Source organism: Copadichromis virginalis, linkage group LG13 (assembly GCF_057382275.1).
Source record: "Copadichromis virginalis isolate Kocher_CV1m ecotype Utaka linkage group LG13, C_Virginalis_male_GT1.1, whole genome shotgun sequence".
Classification (NCBI taxonomy): domain Eukaryota; kingdom Metazoa; phylum Chordata; class Actinopteri; order Cichliformes; family Cichlidae; genus Copadichromis; species Copadichromis virginalis.
The window spans coordinates 26,179,639-26,200,569 of NC_140630.1; positions in this window are offsets into that span (position 1 = coordinate 26,179,639).

A 20,931-nucleotide genomic window follows, 5' to 3' on the forward strand; every position below is an offset into this window, starting at 1 on the left:
AGCTCCAGCCATCTGTGATGCTCTATGTACTAAAATACAATCTGCTAATTCTAAATTTCCAACCATGTTCCTGGTTTGTCAACCTGAAGGTGATGTTAGCACCATGCCCACGAAAACATTTGCTTTTCTCAAACAACCATACAATCTGTTAAGGTCACCATACTAGTTGCAGGTGTACCAGCAAATGCATCAACCTATAGCAAGCCAGATGTCTGCTACCGAAGCTCCGTCCCATAACCAACACAATGCTAGAGCTTTGTTGTGTAGTTTCTACTCCCCTGGGCTCAAATGCATGTAAACACAGTTTATGATTTGGCTTCACGTCAAGGTGTGGTTTTCCGAATATGTTTCCCTGATGGCTTGGACTTTTGCCTGAACTGATGGAGTAGTTGAAGAAAGGCATCCAAACCTTTTGGCCCAGTTACCAGGACCTTCTCACAGTTCCCCCCTCCTCTTCTCCTTAGTCGTGCTTCCTCACTTCTCTCTTTCGCATATGTGCAAACACACTCCCTGAGCACAGAGATACCATTGAGCGTGATTTGTGGGCACAGTTTGTGTGCTTTAATGGGCAAGAGGAGCCACCCGATCTTACTGCTGGCAGGCCCTGCGGGCTGTGGACTCATGAAGAAATTACTGTCAAAAGCCATCAGGGCTTTAATAGCCTCTGGCCCAGCCATGGCTTCCCCCTGGCCTTCAGAGGGGGTTCTGGTCTGTGGGTAAATAGCATGAGGACAGCGTGCACCCTGGGAGCCTCTCTCTTACTGCTTCCCCAGCAGTCCAGCCAGTATGGCAGAGCACGGTCTGACATTACACTCAAGAAAATGAATTGCTAGAGGAGGTGTGACTTTTTAATGAATGGGGTGCAAACGAAAAATAAGCAGCATAAAGGACTAGGTGAATTCACACAAGGGGCCTTTTCATACTTTACCTCCCCTCTGAATAATTCTTTTTGCTACAGTGGCTTAATTAGTGCAACTTTCTTAGTGGTTGTTTGCTTTCATTATACAATTTAAATGGGATTACTTTGTTCAAGTAAGCATAAATTGTGTGTACTGTTTTTATTGGAGCCTAAAGTGAGCTTAGGCAGGGTGAGTCCATAGAGTGTATGAGTGCATTTGGGAGACAAATACATGCTAATGCTAAATAAATAAAATAGGAAAATAGTGGTAAGTAGATTTTCTTTCTCCTTCATACAAAGACAGACAATCTATTTCCTATTCATACAGCTTTCTGTCATAATGTGCATCTGGAAAGTATTCACAGCGCTTCACTTGTTCCACATTGAGTCATGTCACAGCCTCAGTCCAACAAATTAAATTAATTTTTCATCTCAAAAATCTACACACGATATCCCATAATGCTTTAAATTTATTCTAAATAAATCATATATAAGATCTACATAAGTATTCACAGCCTTTGGTCAATACCTTGTTGAAGTACCCTTGGCAGCATGAACCTCAAATTATCTGAGTATGACACTACAAGCTTGGCAGACCTATTTTTGGGCAGCTTCTCCCATTCTTCTTTGCAGACTTTCTCAAGTGCCATCAGGTTGAATGGGGAGTGTGGGTGCGCAGGCATTTTCAGACTTATTAGCAGAGATGTTCAGCCAGGTTCAACACTGGGCTCTGGCTGGGCCACTCAAGCACATTCACAGAGTGGCCCTGAAGCCACTCCTTTGTTATTTTAGGTGTGTGTTTAGGGTCGTTGCCCTGTTTGAAGATGAACCTTTGAGGTCCAGACTGCAGGTTATCATCAAGGATGTCTCAGTACATTCATCTTTCATCTGCATTAATCTTTCCCTTGACCCTGACTAGTCTTCCAGTTCCTACTGAAACATCCCCACAGCATGATGCTGCCACCATGCTGCTTCTCTGTAGGGATGGTATTGGCCAGGTGATGAGCAGTGCCTGGTTTCCTCCAGACATGATGCTTGGCATTTAGGCTGGAGAGTTCAATATTTGTTTTATCATACCAGAGAATTTTGTTTCTCGTGGTCCAAGAGTGCTTCAGGTACCTTTTGGCAAACTCCAAGCAGGCTGTCATGTGACTTTTACTGAGGCATGGCTTCTGTCTGGCCACTCTACCATACAGGCCTTATTGGTGGTTTCAAACATCTTCCATTTACAGATGATGGAGGTCACTGTGCTCATTGGGACCTTCAATGCTGAAGAAACTGTAGAATTTTGAGGTGAAAAATTAATTTAATCCATTGTGGAATACGGCTGTAACTTGACAAAATGTGGAACAAGTGAAGTGCTGAGAATACTTTCCACATGCACTGTATTGTCATACACACATCAGACTTGTTTTCAAAACATTTAATATGGCCCTGTTTGCTTCAATTGTCTGCTTCAATCAGTCATCTGTAGTCTATAAACTTCCTGCACCAAAACACAAGTGTTGCTGTTGTCCAGAACTAGTTCAGCCTTCCTTGCTGGACACGGACACACACGGCATTAGTCACCCCTTCCGCACAGCCGACTGAGCGAGATAAAATGTTCTGCTATAGATAGAGCGCCGGCAGAGTCGAAGGAAAACTTGAAGGGAGCGTCATCTTCTGTGCTTTTAGGGTGAATTGTGATACTTTTCTCATTTATGTGTTCCAGCTGAATGGAGCGGCTGCCAAGTTCGGGATCTGGCCTGACATCAGAATTTCACAGGGAGATAAAGAGACTCTTGTTTTAAATTCCAATAGACAGAGTTATACACATGGTCTTCGCACCTACACACACCCACTAATTACACACACGGGCACACATTCGGAGAACAGAGGGAATGGACAGCAGATTTCTAAAAACGTGTGTTCATGACAACAATTATTGATTCAAGACTGATAAAGTCACAGTTTTATTGCATATAAACGTAAAATGGACACTATAAGTTTTGTGTCTGTTAATGTTTTTCCTTCCCAAAAATAAGCCTACAGATTTGGACATGATTTTTTCTTCCATTCTTGAATATTTGGGGGGATTAAAACCTCTGGGCCTGGGAGCTGGAGGGTTGGTGTGCATGCGGAGGGGGGTTACTTGTCCTTTAATCTCATTCTCAGTGTCCAACTTTGACATAGCAGTATTCCATTTGAGCCTGACCAGGGCTGAGAGTGGGAACCGCGTGCAAAGTACAACGAGAGAGAGAGAGGGAGGCAACCGAGGGTACTGGAGGTAATGAAGGTGGGAGGGAAGGAGGTGGGGAGCTGTCTGGCCTAAACCCAAGGGATTAACGGGGTGACTTCTCCTCTGGAATGTTCCACTGACAGCTAAGGCCCGCCCACCCACAGCTGCCTCCACCAGACAGGTGCACAGCCAAATCAAGGCAGGAGGTGGGTAGATGTGCGAAGGAGACAGAGTGCCTAAGGTGGTAAGGAGCAAAGCAAACATCCATGCCTAACCACATCAGCCTATAGAGCACCTGAAAACAGGCCGATCAATAACCATTTAAAGAAACTGCTAAAAACAATAGATAGAGGCAGAGGTTGACACACTTTGCAAACAATGCTTATAGTCACCTTCCTGAGCTGATTTAGTTGAGTCTGTGGCAAATCTAGAAAAGCAGCACAAACGTCTCGGCTGCTTTTCACACCAAAACAATGCCCATTTGTCTCAGTCCAGTCATTTCGTCGAGCTGTATACAAAGCAGACTTGGCATTTAGCAACACACACAACAGCGTAAGTGAATTCATTTGTCATGCCTTAATTTGTGTTTGGGAATGTACGAGATCTTGCCCCTGCTTGCTGTGCAGCGTTGAGTATTACTTTGCAAATATGGGAAACAAAGGATTTTTTTTTTTGCTGTATTATTTCAGCGTTGTATTATTACCATATGGGTAAACACAAAAGGGTTTTAGTGACATCCTAAGGTTGTGCCCGAGGATGTTACAACAAAGGACAATAAACACTGCCGCTGATCTACAACAATCCTGTGTTCAGAAGTGAGGAAAAAAAATCCCTCACACATTTCCCTTTGAAGCCAGTGGGATTCCTGAAGGTAGTGGGACTGTGCTTCTAAGATGTTTGATTGATAGAGGGTCTGTGAAATCTGACTCTTTGTTTTGCGCTCTCTCCGGTGACCTGCCCTGTCATGCCTCCCCTGTTTCGAGAACCAGGTTGTCTGTCCCAACATCAGGTGAACGTTGGTGTGTGGAGGGGGCACGGCAACACTCAGGTGGTGAGGCTTTGAGGTCAAAGGTGATAAACCAGGATCACTCTGTTGGATGAACATCACAGACTTCTGGTTTGTTTGTTGCTAAGGAAAAAATAAACAAATAAAAAACAAGGGATCTGTCTAAAAGATTTGTACTTCCATTTAAGTAAAGCAGTAAATTATAAAGTAAAAATATTCACAACTGCTCTTCAAGGTACTTGCACTGTAGGTACGGTGTTTTTTTAATAGGGTTGCACGCTTCAGTGTCAGTGTTGGATGAGTGTGCCAATTTCATCTTTCATCATTTTACTCTTGGTAGAAGTTTTGGCAGTTTGCTAGTCTGAGACATTCTTGTGTGTGTTAACACAATGTCACAATCTTCCCAGGAGTGGATGTCCCAGAAAATTCACCCCCAGGTCAGACTGTGTAATGCTTAGAGAAATTGCAAAAACCCCAGAGCTACATTTCAGACTCTACAGGCCTCAATTAGAACGTTAAATGTTAAAGTTCATGACAGTACAGTGAGAAAAAGACTGAATAAGGATGGGTTGTTTGGAAGGGTTGCCATGAGAAAGCCTCTTTGCCATAACACAGAGCATGGCAGAACAACCTAGGTTTGCAAAGCTGCATCTGAACGCCACAAGACTTCTGGAGAGGACTTCTCAGAGTGATGCTATTTATTACTTATACTGTAATTCATTATTATCAGGCTGTCCTAAAAACTCCCTGATAAGCCTTCAGCTGATCCAGTAATCAGTAATCCAGTAAGGGACTAGAAAGAGAGACCATGTTTTCCCCCATACTGTTAAATCCAGAACTAAATTTGAAATCTTTCTCCTCATCATCACTCTCCATCGTATCATAAAAATGTCATAGTACCATATCACCCCAAGAGAGCACTTCACTCTCAGACTGCAAGCTAACTTGTGCTTCCCAGGATATTTCAAAGTACAATGGGAGGCAGAGCCTTCAGCTTTCAGATCCCACATATGTGGAACCAGCTCCCAGTTTGGATTCAGGAGATGGACACCCTCTCTACTTTTAAGATTAAGCTTCAAACTTTACTTTTTGATAGAGCCTATAGTTAGGGCTGGATCAGGTGACCTTTAATCCTCCCTTAGTTATGCTGCATTAAGCTTAGGCTGCTGTGAGCTTCCCATGATACACTGAACATTTCCTTCCCACTCATCTCTTTTCACTCTGTTTATACACCACTTTGCATTTAATCATTAGTTATTATTATTAATCTCTGGATCTCTTACACAGCGTGTCTTTTGTCCTGACTTCCTCCCATCACCCCCAACCGGTCGCAGCAGATGGCTGCCCCTCTCTAAGCCTGGTTCTGCTGGAGGTGGAGATTTCCTCCTGTTAAAGGGCAGTTTTTCCTTCCCACTGTCGCCAAGTGCTTGCTCAAAGGGGGTTGTGATTTGAGCTTTGTAAGTAAAACTGAATTGAATTGAAATTGAATTGAATGTTCTTTTGGCATTTGAGAACAAAGTGGAGATGTTTGACCATAATGCACAGTGCCACCCAAACAAAACACATCAGCACCCACCACTGCACACTAACTCTCAAGCATGAAGGGCCGCAGGACCTGGGCACTTCACAGTCAACTCCTCTATATACCAAAGTACTCTAGAGTCAAATGTAACGACAGCTGTCTGACAACATTGGTCGGACCTTAAAACAGCTGTGCATAAATGAATGCCTGCAAACCTCAAAGAACTACGGGAGATAATAAAGTGACAGTAAAATGATTCAGGTTGATGCTGCTAAAGGTGGTTCTACGAGCTACTAAATCATGGGGAGTATTTAGTTTTTTACAGAACTCCATGAAGGTCCTGTGAAAACTTTTTTTTCACATGGCTTTAAATGATAGCTTTAGTCTTTTTTTTTTTTTGGTTAATTACATAATTTGCAACATCTTAAACAATAACCTAAACTGCTTTTTGTAACACAACTCTCAAATTTCCCGCAATAAATCAATACCTAAATGCTAATCTAATAACTTTAAACCTTCGCTTGTAAATAGCAAACAGCAGGAAACAAAGGATCTACACACATGGCTCAAACTCCATTTAAGTGTTCAGATTAAGTATTCAGTATTCTCCTATCAAATCTGCTTCAAATCTATGGTGCCTTACAGTCTTTGCAATTATACAGGATGGATTTTCAGTTGGCCGCAGTAGTGAGGAAGATGGTGTTGACAAAGCAGGTGTGTCTTTGCCACACCACCATCCAGGCTGTTTTGGGCAGATCATCTAGGCATATGTGCAGACCACCAGGCAAGGCTTTGTACTTTCCCTGTCTGAGCTCTAGCTTTAAGCAAGTCCAGGACGAAGGAGGTACACCTCACATAAACCCTCCGCCAGTCACTCGATGCAAACATCAAGAACAACATAGAGGTAGATTAATAGAGTCCTAAATCACACGACTCACAAACAAGCCAGAGGCAACAGGAAAGCAACTCGACAGGCCAACGATAAACATGTCTCGTGATCATTTCCCTCATTAATCCTGCATGCTATGACTAACTCTGTATTTGTAACTGAAGCACAAAGCTGTCTTTTGAGAGACTGCTTCATAAATTTGGACAAAAGTTAATTTATACAAGAATTTAAGTCGCGAATTTAACATTTATGAGTGACATACTGAGCATATCTCTTTCTGTGCACCCTGTTTTCCTCCCCGTGTCTCCATATGGTTCTCATGCTGGTTTAATCTTTCTACCTCATTTTTTTTCCCCAAAAGGTGATTCAATGATTTATCAAAAGTGCCGAATCCAGCAAAGCTACAAATCACGAAGGCCTCGTGGTCGCATTGTTCAAACGCGGGGAGCAGTCAGCCGCTGTAATCAACGGTGAAATGCCTCTGAAAGAGGCTCTTGTTGCTGCCCTCCCTTCCTTCTAGACGCTGGAAAACTTAGAAGTCACGTTATGTGAATGTCCAGTGTCAGAGGGCTGCTGTTATGGCGTTAGTTTTGAATGTCTATATCAGAGAAGACATTCTAGCGCTTCGCTTCAGATCTGTAGGCCTGAGAATGGGACTCTTCAAAAAAAAGACCAGATGGCTGCAGCTGATTCAGATCCCTGCACACATCCATCACTACAAGAACATTTATTTTAAAAACCACTTTAGAAAGCACTAAATGAAAATACCGGACCTGTTACATTAAACTGTTTGGACCTTTCACTACTTTTTGGGGGCTCAGTTAATATGTATGCATATATCTACAGTACATTTACATAAAATGGACAAAGAAAAATAGATTTATTGCACCTTACACCGTGAGGCAATCAACTTTTTCCACCTTTTTCCATCTTCACACATTTTCACACTTTTTGTATTGTATTTGAAGGGATAAACACGTGACATCGAGGTTAAATTACCACACAAACTTAATTCTGAAGAACATTTTCCACATTTTATTGTAATCCAAATAGCGTGCATCCAAGTGTGGAAACTTCTCTGTAAGGGTGGATGACGGATGTCAACAAATGGCAAAACATGTTATGACAAATTAGAAACGCTGATTGTAGCACGATCACGGCTAGATGGTTACACACAAAGCCCTTCTTTATTCTTTGAGAGCATTTTTTTTTTTTGTCTTCACTTGGCCCTGGATTCAGACACATCCTTTCATAGTAGGTCCTGGGGGAGCCACTGACACCCCGACCCACAATCGCACATCAACCTCCACCCCCGTCGCTCCCATGCCCCCTCTACTGCCATCTCTATCAAAGGCTTAGCGTGATCTGCGGACAGATGAAGGAGAAAATGTGATTCTGAAGAAAAAAATTAGGAAAAAGAGGGAAAAAAATGTAAGAAGCCAGTGAAGTGTAAGAGAACAGATCATAGGACTCAGTTCAAGTGTTGATGGAAGCAGGCCATCATCAAACAGAAAGCCCGTTTTAGCCCATAATTCAACACATTTTATGCAGAACAGCACGCTAAGCTGCGAGAAAAGAAATTCTGCTGTCACAGAAAGAGGTTGCCACACAGTTTGCCACACTTGAGGTAAAATATTTGGAATTAATTTGTTTTTTAATAATTTTTCTGCCAAAACTGACAAGAAAATAATCAGCGATGGGACATAATTGGTGCATTTCAAGTTAACTGCATATACCATAAAAAAAGTGGTATGTGTATGTGTGTGTGGTGTTTGGTGTTTGGTGTGGGAGGGTGTGGGCATGACAGATATGTTGTTGAAGGAGACGGCATACGAGGTGTCAAAGCAAACAGGATAGAGTTGCCACAGGTGTGCAGTCCTCTCACCTGAGCGCAGACTGCAGACAGTTCCAAGGGCCAGCGTACAAAACATATACAGCAGTTTGTCCTGCAGGAGTCTCTTTGACTGACCTCCTGCAAGCACCTGGATGGCTGCACAAGAAGCACAGCACTCTGAAAATGATCCATTACGAGACAGAAAACAACGTGCGGTGCCTTTTTCTGCAAACATAGCACAAGTTTTGTGAATGTAAGGATGTCATGATTGCAGAGTACCAGCATGCATATCTTAGGGAAAAAGATCAGATTGTTTTGTGCACCTTCAAACACGACATAAAAGAGATTTTGTGTAATAGCTATCATCCAAAAATCAGCTTTTATTCTGAAATTGAGCATGCGTTTTCCATTATAGCTGCTCAAATATTCTTTTATGTGCACAAGTTTAATACTCTGTCTGTACTGCTGTAGATAAAGTGCAAAAATGATTTCATGATTACTGTTTTGTTTGTTTTGTTGTTGTTTTTTTCATTCTTGAGTCGGGCCTCCTCTTCGTAAATGCACACTTTGGCTCCTACCTGCACCTTAGCCCTCTACAATGATTTCCCTCCCTCGCTCTCACACTCACTTGTTTTCTCACAGCCACGCTGCACCCACCACCCCCCAGCCCCCACACCTCCCGCACCCGTGCCCCACCCCACCCCCCTCTCTCAGAGGATAAGCTGTGGTTGGGCCCTGACATCCCAAGTAATTTACTAAGTCAACACAGAGTGAAGAGGGCCCATGTGCTTTCAGAGAAAGCCCCTCTATATGCTCCCCGAGGAGACATGGCACACCACACCAGCAGGCTTCCATGCTGGGAATCATTTTTTTGTTGTTGTTGTTTAAAGAGGAAGAGTGTAAATAGATGATAAATATATGTTATAGTATATGTTTAAAATATGTATTAAAAGTACACAAATGGTTCATGAAAAAGTATTTCTTTAACATCCAGTTCCATGTTTCTGTTCGTTTGAGTTATGTATGAGTTCACAATAATCTTAGCAGCAGTACCATTACATTTTACTGAATTTTGATGATACACTATGAGAGTATGATACAAAGACATGTCACCGGTGTTGGCTTGTATTAGTTTTCCAGTCTTAGTAATCAGTAGCCCGATTGCTGATTGAATCAGCCTGCCACATTTATATCCTTCATGTAAAACATTTGCACTATTTGTTATTATCATCTATGTGTAAACATACTGTGCACAAATCTGCATGAACTCCTTTTGTTTAGTTTTGATAGCAGTAGCATGTTAAGGTTTCCTTATGACATTTAGTGCTTTTGTAGATGGTGTTAGAGACGGCAAGTGGAGAGAAAGGAGGGATGACAATAGTTACCCGTACATGGCCAGCAAGCTGACTGATGCCGGTGGTGAATGCTACAATATGTATAAAAAAGTATTTAGACTTTTCAGTGCGTCTTCTAAAGTTTTGTTCCAACTTTAAAGTGTAATTTTTAACCAGAGTTCATCATACACTCAAATATGTATGCCCAAAATGCTGACTTTAAGTCATTAAATGTAAATCTTCCATTAATATTTTTGCATAGTTACAAAGTAAAACTCTAACTCTAAATAAACCAATCATATTTTACATTTTTACACATTTCCGTTGCATTTCATGTTTACGAGGGCAAAGACTCATATTTTATAGGGTAGCTGTGAGGTGAACTGTCAGGCCTGTTCATGTAGGACTCTTGATTTTACATAGATCATATCCAATATTTCTGAAATTTCTTTAAACAAGTCACATTTATCCTTTTTCCTCAAGCTTGGGTACACTGGGAGCTAAAGACAATAAACAAAGCCCCAAACTTCCATTCCTGGAGTTGCCCCTTGAGGCTCGCTCCAAAAGTGAATTAATCCCCACAGACCCATACAGTTTATTGATGCAGCTTGCTAATCAAGCTTGCTACTAGATAACACCATCAGCTCATCCAAATGCATTTTTAGATTACAAAAACAAGTATAAGGCAGCTGCCATAATGCTAACACAAAAGGCTTTAAAATGTACTTTGAATCCTGTTTACACAGCACTGATGCCACATTTATTTTATGCAATAGCATATCATAGATAATGCAGTTTTGCAATCTTGCCCAAACAAAAGAAAGGAACCTACGTGCTTCAGTCAACTCCAACTACATACACTACATGAGCGAGAAAATACACACACACACACACCCATGCTTGCTCAGGTGCAGGACTGCACTCTCGCTGCAGGCTGCTCCTTGTAAAGGGGCCTTGGTAATCACCGTGTTTGCTTTCCCATTAGGCCACTCTTCAGATGTGAGGGCTACCTGGGCCCGTTCGCTCCCTGAGGAGAGCTTTTCACTCCTCTCCAAAAAGCATTATGAAGAATTAGCCACATAAACACATGGAAATTAAGAGCGAGACTCGGACACAGCGCAGATACAGCATTCTGGAGATCGCGTCTTGCCCGAATATTGAGCGCATCTCCAGATACTTCTCAATGACTTCCTCTTTGAGATGCAATTGAGCACAGCAGTGAAAATCTGCTGAGCAATTGCAATATTTATACAGGAAGGCTCCCAGGTGTGAATGTGGATATTTTTGTAAAGAGCATGCCTGCTCAGCAACTTTCCACTGAATGTATTTTTTTAATGAGGCGCTTTTGTGTGTCTCACTGGCTTTTGGTTGATTTTGTCCAAGTTTGCCTTCAGTTTCAGCAGAGCAGAAAGAGACTTGTTCTGAATCACTGGTTTTAAAAAAAAAGCATGCAGGTATTTACCTGCGATTTCTTTTAAAGATTATCTTCTTTAGTTCGTCTGCAATGTTACTGAGGTGAAGACAGACGCTTCAGCCACAGCTGTGTGTGGCGCACAATAGCTCTGGCATGAGCTTGTGCTCCGTGGGCCATCGGAGCAGATGTTCACAAGAGGTGGATTAGGGAGACAGGGAAAAAGGGAGGTGATGGAGCTTTCAACAGTGAGCGAGTACCATGATAATTTACTGCTCGCCGCGCCGTTAACAAAAGAACTGGCTGCTTCACAGCTGAGAGCGAGCTTTATGCAATGACGGACGACGAGTCAAGAGGAACCCCGTCCTGAACCCGGCGTGGAATGTTTCATGTACAGTCACCAGCACGGATACCCTAGCCCTCTGCCTCGTCTGCCGAGACACAAGAGATAATTCAGAGCTCAGACGTGCACTCCAAAGAACGCGAGGCGCTACCCACTCTCTCTCACTTTGTCTTCCCTTCTGACACTCTCATATCACCGCTCTGTTATCTGTTATCTTCATCTCTGTCCCTCCACCAGTGATTTGTCACGTTAAAATGATTCAACATGAACAATTCCACGCCAAAACGTGCACGCATGACGCAGGTTTCTCTAAAATTCACTGAAAAGCCTGCATTACCAGTGTAAGCAAAAAAAACCCCAAAGCCTCAGCTGTGTGTGTATTTTGCGTAGATTCCTGCCCCTTAGCATTTCTCATGCCTTGAGACAATATTTTGACTGTGGTAATTACAGTATATATGAAACGCAATCATTGCAGCTGTCAATAAAACCTGGTGTGACATTCACAGCTGGCACGTGAATGCAGAGTTGTTGCCATGCTGGGTTTGAGCCCAGCAGAACGAAGGTTTTTCTCCATGAAAATATCAACAACGTAGGTTATGTTGCAACTCTGATGAATATCTGGCAACAAAAGACAACAGCTGAAATCAAAACCATGAAGGAGACATCAACCAAAAGCGTATTTTTCCATGCTCTAGTTGGAAGTCTGCGCTAAATTCATCTGATTGAAAATGTAAAGTTTATGAGTCCCTACAGAGAGGATCTAAGGCTGCGATATCAAGATGTTTTTCAGCGTTCAAGAAAACATCAACGTATTGGAAATATGAGGGAGGGTGATGACTGTTTTTATCATGATGTAAACCGAGTAAAACCCTGCACTGTTCAGTGCTGGTCAGTGCTCAAGAGGCTCCTCACTGTGCTAGGTCATGTGCAAGCCATAGTCATCAATCACAAATAGTGGGGACGAGCTGGCGAAAGGAGCCGATGGCTTGACACGGCTTGGCCTTCGGTGCCTCCTCAAATTCCAAGCCATCACTGACTGAAAGGATTACTTGCATAATCTAATATTTGGTGGCACAAGAAAGCATTCATGCCTCATTTTGCATGAAGTTTTTATTGGCTTTTTATATGTGACTTATTTGTGTGTGGCTCCCCACGCTGCTTCCAATCCTGATATTTTTCTTTGCATATCATTAATGTTTTTCATTAGCATTTAAATGTACCTCTTCATTTTAGCCACCGAGACATGCCTCGCAGACTCTATTCAGCCCCAGGTAACGCAAGCCCATATTCCCATATGCAAAGCCCCTATTGCATGCTCTTGATTGTAGTCATGGATATCTCTTACACACGCATAAACTCACTTTTCTTTTTTTAACAGGGAAATGCTGTAACATTTCCCTGTTAGACCCAAGTCGATGTAACTGAGTGATGTAACCATCCAGTGCCACAGGCCACAGAGTGTGTGGCATGATGGTAACTTCAAGCGGTGCGGTATAAAATCCAAGAAATGTAGCTTAAACAGAAACTGTGGTTTAAAATTCATTTATGTTTTGTGATCCTCCAAAGGGCTGGAGCCACTTACACTGACCATTTCACAAGGCTTTAGTCTGTGCTCATCTTATCTAACGCAAAATCAGGGTTAATAAGTTTCATCAAGTTGCAACATGAGCGTTCATTTCTTAGAACCTGCCGCCAGATATTGAGGTAGATAACGAGGTAATGAGGCAATCTTTACCCATATTTATGATTACACTAAATTATCACCAACCATTCATGCATAGCCATGTAGCGGGGCGAGAGATGAGCAGTCACGATAAAGACATGGCACCCTGGCACTTTCCTCTTCATCTCATCGTGGTGATGACACTATCTGTGACTCATCCTGCAAAATAGAGCCATGTTGTTCTTTACCTTTGCCATTGTCTCTCGGAGCAGATCTGTGGGGGAAGGAGTTGTTGCGCCATGACCAGCAGTGGTGAGTTTACATAGCTCAGAGAGATATTCTGGCCTTTTCGCCGTGCACATCCGTATCACGCAGAGGGCAGATAGGAACTAATCAGCAAATGTGGTTTAGCCTGGCAGGATGATCTAACGTAGCTGCACCTCACTGTATCTCCAGCATGCTGTCGGAAGCTAAGACAGATTCTATCACAACAAAACATGCTCTATTTCCCTGGATGAAGAAGCATTGCTCTTGACAGTAATTTCTTGTGGTACACTTACAACACCCAGCATGAGTCTTTACATATAGGCTATAAACTGATTAGTTTGTATTTTGACATAATTCTATGTATGCTAACACGTCAATAATAAGAATGCTAGCATGCTAGAATGCTAGCATATTGAAGTTTTTAATATATTCTGTTTCCCTTATCTTGGCTTGGTAAAAGGTAAAATGTTGGTAAATTTGGAATTAATGGTCATGATTTAAAAAAATATTTGGTGATATACAGTAACTTTGACCGGGTCTCCATAAAGAAATTAAAATGTTATGAAAGGTCACCATAAGTGGCAGCTCCTGAAGTATTTTACTAAAAAGCACGTTTAATTACACGTTAATTCAGTACTTTGCAGAAGCCTTGAGCCATCACTCATTTCTTTTTATTTTCCTTTCAAGGAGCCAGATTTATTGTATTTTTTTGAAAGTGGTCTTGAGCAATAGTTCTCCAGGCTTTATGAAGGTTTTTCCTCTGCACTATTTTGGCAGCTTTTTCACTCATTTTCAGTCCATCTGACCATTTTCAGAGAAATGTTTTGGGGTTTTTTACTGACCTATGAATCATTCAACACCTGATCCAGATGAAGCAGTGTTGTTTCTACATATAAATGACAACTTTGCAAATAACGAATTGTAAATTATATATTTATGCACTTTGTTTCAAGCAGCCTGTTGCAAAAAAAAAAAACAATCAAAAAACAATCATAAAATCATTTGTTCCAATTTCTTAAGTTGAATCTGTGTAAAATGCCAAAGATCACATAGTTTAAAAGGCATAAAGTAAAAGATCATTCCTAAGAGCTATTACCTAAAAACATAGCATCTCTCAGCATAGTGTTCAGCCTTTCCTTAAAAAATTTGAGGAAACTGGACAAATGTAAAGAGTGTAAAGTGTAAAAGAAGAAGTGGCACATTTAAAAAAAATACTACAGGAAATGAGTGGTATATCAAAGTCATGAAATGGGAAAAGAAAACATCCACCCAAGAGCTGATAAAGGATCTGATCAATTTATTGATCGCAAACGGTTAATCAGAAATTTACTCAGTGGAGGGGTGGTTGTCAAGAAGCCAATCTTGAAGAAGGGACAGGGAGAAAAGGCTGAAGTATGCCAAATTACACTGAAAATCAGTGGCAATGGGTCTTATGGTGTCCCCATGCTGCAGGGAGGCCAATCAATGACTGATAGTGTTCCCCTGGATGCTTTTACTGCATTGGCAGTGTTTGGGTATTCCAGATTAACAGTCCATAAATAGCTTTCCCATTTTCCTAGCAAATTATAAAGAAAGGGGTGGCCCATTACTTTTGCACAGTGTTTATTCATATTCAGCTAATATTGAGTGGGTTTTTTTTGAGAAGTGCAAAGTTGTGACTGATCATTTTCCCTCTATCATATCCTGAATATTGTTGTTATTTTAGTCTCTCTTGAACAAAGATATAAAATTTTAAATGTTTTTATTTTATTTACTTCACCACTAAAACACTGCAAGATCAGAGCTAAATATTAAAATTACAAACAAGCAGAAATTGATAGATTCCAACATGTATATAATTACAAGGATTTGAAACCCTCAATAGTAGATATCAATAGTAATGGTTGTTTGGCTAGTACTCAAGAAAAACTGAAAAAAATATTCTGGTTATGTACGAAACATGAACAGCTGGTTACCAAACCAAGTAGCTCGCTGACACAGAAAAATGTAATGATTAAACTTTTGAAAAGCAAAGTTTGACTTTCTGTAGTGCAAAACATTCTGTCTGTTTATAATTTTAACGTTTCTTATTTTTCCTGCATTTTTCAGCCTGGAACATCAGCTCACTAATATATATATCTACCACGTGTACGCACTGCCTTGCATATTTCAGCAAGAATATTCAAAAAATCAAAATCAAATATTACAACAGCATGGCTTCATACTAGAAGAGTCCAGGTGTTGCCTGCAGTCCAGACCTTTCACCATTTGACAACATATGGATCATACATCATATGATATTGTCATATTTCCCTCTGTCCCAACTTTTTTTAGACGTGTTTTTAAATGAACCCCTTTCCTCAGTTTTGAAACCTATGCCAAAAACCTACAATGTAACCTGACATGCATATCTGACAATTCCTTCTGTGCATTTCAGGCTACTTTTACACTACAGATTTTGAATGTTTCAGTGATGGAATAACAACCAGTTGTTCCAGTATGAAGGATAATACTCCACTCAAAATATCAGCAAATTCCTGGAGGAAAATTATTGAAATTGTTGGAATGGACTTGAGGGAATGCACAAAGAAATGGAAAAACTAGAGGGACAAATAGATCTGCACCTTGTAACGTCGGGTTGCGTTTAGTGGTTGAGAGGAGGCGGCAAAACACCTAGCAGGGTAGCCAAAAGAATACACACTCACGCTGGCGTTGGGGATTCCACAGTGTGTTCTTTAATATACCTTCTCTTCATCAACCATATAAGCCCGGTTGAACGGCTGCAGCTTAACAAACATAGCGCACAGTGTTCGTACAACCCATAACGTTGCAAACAAAGGTGTCTGGAGAGGTAAAACATAAAATCCGTCCCTCCTCATGTACTAGCGTGCAAGCACATGTCCACACCATCACAGAGAGAGAGAGCAGAGAGACCAGTGGCACACACTGATGACACCATCAACCCTCGACTTGGGTGTCTTAAAGGGACACCACACCATAGTGGCTGTTACATATTCCCCCCGGGTTAAACAAAGGCTGCCCTCAGCCGGACCCAGGTGACCCTCCTCCCGCTACCCCCTTTCACCACACATAGCTACTTTAGGTAGTAAGCAGGTCGTGGAGGAATTGTTACACACCTGTACAGCATTGGTACAGTCCAGACTTAACCAGCCTCCATACATGGTCAGCAGGATAAGAAGTTAAAACCAAAACAGGGAAATGTACAGTGCAATATTGACAAACTGGCATACATGACAGTGTCCCACATGGTGAATGTCCATTTAAACAAATGTTAAAGAAAGAAAATAAACTTAGGATAGCCAGGACAATTGCAGAATGAAATTCCCTTTTTCTTTCATTGCGTTTCTTCTACTTCACAAACTTGCAACAGACAGCATAATATGTGAAAACAGTACCAGAAAGTACTGTAGAAAACCCAAACAACAGTCATGTTACAACAGTAACCAATACGAAATACATAAGAAAAAAAAATTCAAATTCAGGAACTATGGCAAAGCTGCATCGAACCCACGCCCAGGAAACGCAGGTCCACGCGCATCCAATGGAGCCACGACGAAGAGGCCAAACAGAGAACGGCGCCACAGTCCACAAACCACGCTGGGGCAGCTCCAGCCGCTGCCATGGAAATGCACCGCCGCGACCCTTTGATCCTCCCGACGTCCTCGTCCAGGACAGCCTGGTCCGTTCCCGCGAAACATGGCGGACAGCCACTTTGCCGCGTCGTACCTTTTTATGTACCAATCATCAACTGCTCGAAGATACTGCATACTGAGGTCCAAGAGAAGATGTTCGGGCGCCATTTTGTAACGTCGGGTTGCGTTTAGTGGTTGAGAGGAGGCGGCAAAACACCTAGCAGGGTAGCCAAAAGAATACACACTCACGCTGGCGTTGGGGATTCCACAGTGTGTTCTTTAATATACCTTCTCTTCATCAACCATATAAGCCCGGTTGAACGGCTGCAGCTTAACAAACATAGCGCACAGTGTTCGTACAACCCATAACGTTGCAAACAAAGGTGTCTGGAGAGGTAAAACATAAAATCCGTCCCTCCTCATGTACTAGCGTGCAAGCACATGTCCACACCATCACAGAGAGAGAGAGCAGAGAGACCAGTGGCACACACTGATGACACCATCAACCCTCGACTTGGGTGTCTTAAAGGGACACCACACCATAGTGGCTGTTACAACCTGAAAAAATGGACACAGCAAAGTGTAACCAGGAAGGAAAAAAGTCATTTTTAACAAGTAATGCATCAGCACAAGCAAAAACAACATTAGCGACATAGCTAGATTGTGTCATAACCTCTACAAAGATTCCCAGCAGAAGTGTAAACTGGGCATTGCACAGCATCACAACTTTTTTTGGACTTGGGGTAGTAAACAAAGGGAAATGTTTTGCAGATATTTCACCTAATCAAGCGAGTTCTTACAGTTTCTTAAACCAGGAGCTTTTGTTAAGTACCTTTATGTGGGAAACAAAATGCAGCTGATGCTTCACAGATCGACAGAATCAATATGTGGCTGTTGCGGGATGCTGTCCGCGACAGCACACAGGGGTTTCCATGCGGCACACAGAGGTGACAGAGTTTCTGTGGTTGGCTCACCACACAGACCTGCTCTGTCCCGACCTGCAAAGCGTCGGACTCCCTGCGTCAGACCTGGCCTTGGAGAGAAGGGCTATATTATGGCGCCTTGGCCTCTGCTTCTCCCCTGTAGTTCACAACTTTTTCACCACAAGAAAATGTCAGGGATGGAGTTTTTTTTTTTTTTTAATTTCACCCCCAAATTTTCCTCTTCTGCTCACGTGTTTTAGCTCTTGGCTCTAGAAGCTGGGGAACTCAGCACCCAGTCTTGTCCAGAAACACGTCTGCGCTATCAGCCACTCCATCAAAATCTATTTGCCAACCAAACACAGTGATACATTAATTCAGAGCTTGAACGCTTATTTAAATAGTCGCTTGGCTGTTCCATTTTAAATACTCTCCCTGATATGTGATCCTAGAAGGATTTAATGATTTGTAGGTCTTTTGGGGAGAAATACATGACCAATAAATACAGCAAATTAATTACTAATAAATAATAACTAGGAAAAAAGAACAGCTCCATCATCTGCTACACCAGAATGTGCCCCCACCCCACCACCCCTGCTTCCATAAACATAATGTGAGCCGAATCTTCTGAGGAGAAAGGACAAGCTAGGATGGAGGATTTAAGCCATCCAACAGATAATACTTTCCCACAGCCTCCAACAACCGATCTCTGACATTTTATAAATGACTCCATGTGCTCCACAGCTTGACCTTTGGCTTCCTCTATATTAGGTGTCAAGTCTTGGTCAAAGGAGGATATCATTCAGCATATAAGGTCTGAGTAACGGCCTGCCAGTACAGTTTAGAGCTCTCATTCTTTAGATATGTAAGGAGTAATGCTGAGGAATTTGCAAACATTTGCTGCGCATTATCTTGTTACAAACACTCCTAATTCTTACTCTTTTCCTGATAGGAGGGAAGCATAATTGCTCTAGCTCGGAGAGCGGTTAGCAGCAATTGTTTTCCTTACTGTGCTGAGCTCTGTTTGTTCGATTCGTTCTACCTTAAATAGCAGATAAATTTGCTGATTTAGTGTTCGTGAGTGGGCTTCCGGAGTGAAAATACAATAAAACTAAAGCCCTGGGAAACAGGACGCTCTAGAATGGCTCTTGTTCTCCCCGTTTGGGCCTCAGTAAAAGTCTGCTCATAATTTTAAAGACATGTGAGTTGCAGAGGTTGTGGGCAAACACCTCAAAAACAAAAAGGTACATTTTTCAGCGGACTTTCGCTCTATGATGGCTCTGGGAACGCAGCCCTGAGCCTTTGTTTGTGCAAAATCAAACTTTAATCTGGTGCTCTTGATAGATCTTGCCTTTTATTTCGAATGTTTATGGAAATACCGAACAACAGTCTTGTGTGGTCCCTTGTCTAATGAAACACACTCACGTATGCCTCTCACGGCCATCGGATCACTAGCTAGCACATAATGTTAACTATGGAGTGTGGTTTCTGAAGGGGCCGGCGCAACACGGGCATGGGGCAGGAGAGGGTTTTCATTCTCCTTGGCAATCATCACTTGTGTGAAAGAGCGTCCAAGGCGGGTCCCAGTCCCAACCTTTGATTCAGCAGGCCAGCTGTGTTGGTGCTGTCAGCCTCATTGGGCTCTGGTCCATTGCTTCCCGACCACATGAGCTCCCGTGGAGGGCTCTAGGAGGATTAGCACACCAGAGGAGGGAAAGGGTTTAGGATCAAGTGTTTAGGGGTCAGGCTGAGGTTTCGGATTGATCTCCTCAATTAATTTGCTGTGATGTATTATTTTCATTGAGCCTCCTTGCGCCGATATCCGCCTCAGCTCGTCCACCTATCAGGTGTAATTTTCTCACATTCACACTGAAGAATCTGCTCGTCCGAGGGGCACAGGATCACCTGAGTCTGAAGTTTTCCTGTTGACTACAATCAAGGAGGGAAAGAGCAGCAGTTTGCCTCAGTTTGATGAATTGCGGGTTGTGGTTACAAATCACACAGCACATCGATTTGTCTTGACAAACAGCAAGGTTCTCATGTCTCAAAAACAGAGAGCTGAAGCAGGGGCTCACATTTTTCTATTTGTGTATAAGGGAGAGGGGAGTGGGGCAGTCGGGGGCACATTTGATGAATTCGACCATTCTGCGCGGACAGATGTATTGTAACGTTAGCCTAGGGGCATGAGCAGTTCTGTCACACTCCCCACAGGAGGGGATTCTGCAAATAAAGAGGCCCCTTAAAACTGCACACCTGCATGCTGCAGCATTTCAGCACTCAGCCTGTATAGCCTGTGGTTATGTTCCTATCAAGCCAGCAACAGATCTCAGCACAAACTCATCTCACGCAGATTTGATGCCAAAATCAGATTCCGATCGGACATGAGGGAGGTTTAGACAAGGCAGGTTTGGTTCTCCCGAGTTTGTCTTGTAACTTCATTGTGATGGCTTAAAGCAATGTCTGCTGGTGTTCCTGTGTACAAGAAGCAACATGCTCTGTCCCCCCGAAAGGAGGAGAGGAGATTTACTTGTTGTAGCTAAAAGAAGCTTCTATGTCCCTACCACCATTGTGATAAACATACATAAACAGCGAATGCAGGAGAAAGGACACAACAAATGACACGTAGCTCTCTTTAACAACAGAACTTCCCTTCACTGGATGGCGATAACAGAAGCTGGGTGGAAAACAAAACTTCCTCTCTTCACGAGCATTTGTGCAATAGAGAGACAGTGGATAAAAGCCTGTATTGTATACTTACACTTTTGATCAGTTTTTGAAATGTGATAGCGGCACACTGATTGTATTTGGCTTGACTTTTGACTCAGAACCACAAATGTGTGTCATGGTCAGGATTGTGCAGCTTCACACATTGTGTGTGTGTGTCTGTTAAAGTAAATTTCATACAGATTCAAATGGGCTAGCTGCCCTTCATAGTTTACAATAATTAATTCTGAACCAAATTCACAATTCGAAAATGTAAGCAGCTCACATTCA